At 40.5% G+C, this 1,936-nt stretch overlaps 1 protein-coding gene across 3 annotated transcripts in view; it reads left to right on the forward strand.

The window, feature by feature from the left end:
* pcsk5b (proprotein convertase subtilisin/kexin type 5b) overlaps nt 1-1,936 on the forward strand; it is a 51,796-nt gene that overhangs the window by 33,707 nt on the left and 16,153 nt on the right. The window lies entirely within an intron of this gene.

Here is a 1,936-nt window from a genome sequence, read left to right on the forward strand (position 1 = left end):
CACACACACACACACAGAGCCAAGGCTTCACAGCTTGTTATTCTTGATGCAGCTGGAAGCCTGAGCCCTGTTCTGTGTTAGGCTGGCTGGCTGAACTTGGGCCCTGAACTGGTTTGCTTTCAGTTGAAGGCTCGGTGGCCAGCGACTGCAGCATTATCACTGTCACTCTGTCTGTTCTGCTCCAGTGCACAAGTCAGTCCATATGAGGCTTATGCAAAGTCCAGCTTGTGTCAAAGGCAGTCATCCTCAGGCCTCCGTACTCATGTAATGTGTGTTGGCTTATGGAGAGATTTCCACTGTTGCTTGAAAAAAAATATAAAAACAACCCTGTCATTTTATCTTCTTTTTTCCATGTCTAGTGTATTTATGAGCTACCTTAGGGATGCATGAAATGGTCAGTCACACATTTGTCCAGTTACTGGGAGCTTAAGACGTGTTTATAAACACAATTACCCTTCCTCCATCCAGCCAAATGAAAGGCTTGCAAAGAACTAGGCAATCACCAGGAAACAAAGGCTTTGTTTTATTTTGTTTTTGGAACAAAAGCAAAGAAGTCATGAAAGTTTTATGTGTAACTGAGTTCTCAGATTGCCCCAAAAAGCCTGAAACATTCTTTTCCCTTAACGAACCACTTTGTTGAGTATAAATTTATGTATAAATGTCTCTGTAATGTGCTCATGTTTTTTAATAGATTATGTTAATGTGTTTTGGAAGCAGGTCAATATGCGTCGCTTCTCCTGTACATGTGCAGATGTGTGTGTATACTCTTTGTACGTGTGTTTTGTGCTTCTGACTAAATACACGAGTGCAGCCGTCACCTCACTGCTGTGTTCCCACACACCCTCTGGCTGGCCCCTCTGACTGCGTTTGGTAATGTCTGTCTGCTATCGCTCGCCTCACTCCACTTGGAGCATGCACCAGGAAAACTGCCTGATCTGTGTGCAATCAGGCTGGTGGTAATCAGCTGTGCATCTGCTCTGCTCGGTCCCATGCGTATGGTTCAGTTATCTGTGTTGTGTCATAGAGAAGCCAGAGCTGTGATATCAGCCTTAGACTCCCCAGCCATTATGGCTGTCCGCTTTCCAAACAGTCATCGACTTCTTACGAAAGAGACAATCAGTGGTTTCTCTCTGCTATTCATTTCATCATGTCTGCTCGCTTTTCTTGTGTATGTCTCTATTTTCAGTGGTTTTAATTTAAATTGTTTATATTGACAATTATTCCCTCAAGAATGATCTGAATAATCAGAGCAGGGGTCAACGGACAACTGGAGAAATTGTTATGGATTGTTAATCGGTTGTTATGCTGGAAAAACAATTCATAACACGCTGCTTTAAATAATAATAAACTACTCTACTTTCATACTAATTCGTTGATCTTGTTCACCAATGTTACTATTTGAAATTGCATTTCTCAATGGAAATCATTAAATCAGTTTTGATGGCAAGTTTTGCCCTTTCACAAACACATTTTAGCAGTAATTGGTAATAAATGGACTGACAAGTCTGAGTAAAATGTTGTTCCAAGAAAACAGCTTCATCTTCATCGCACACTGACAGTCTTCAACAGCCAATAATTGCCTCGAGGTAATTTTCTTCTTGATTATAAACATCTGTGCTGTATCACTTAGCCCTAAAAATGTCATTGCCATGTTTGTAACCCTGACAACAGGGAATCTAATAAAGTGGTTTCCAATACAGGATCAAACAGCACAAGTCAGTGGCAATAATTGTCTTTCAACACTCCACCCTGCAAAAAAAAATTATTATAGTAAACCTCTTTATATGTTATTTTCCCAACAAGTGTAATTCACCAGTTTCCAGTGAATAACTCTGCATGTAATCCAGCACTGCAGTGAGTTAAATAAAATGGTAAATGGCTGCATTTATATAGTGCTTTTATCCAAAGCGCTTCACCCATTCACACACACACACAC

Source organism: Morone saxatilis, unplaced genomic scaffold (genome assembly GCF_004916995.1).
Source record: "Morone saxatilis isolate NCDOM2014 unplaced genomic scaffold, NCSU_SB_2.0 Contig16, whole genome shotgun sequence".
NCBI lineage: Eukaryota > Metazoa > Chordata > Actinopteri > Moronidae > Morone > Morone saxatilis.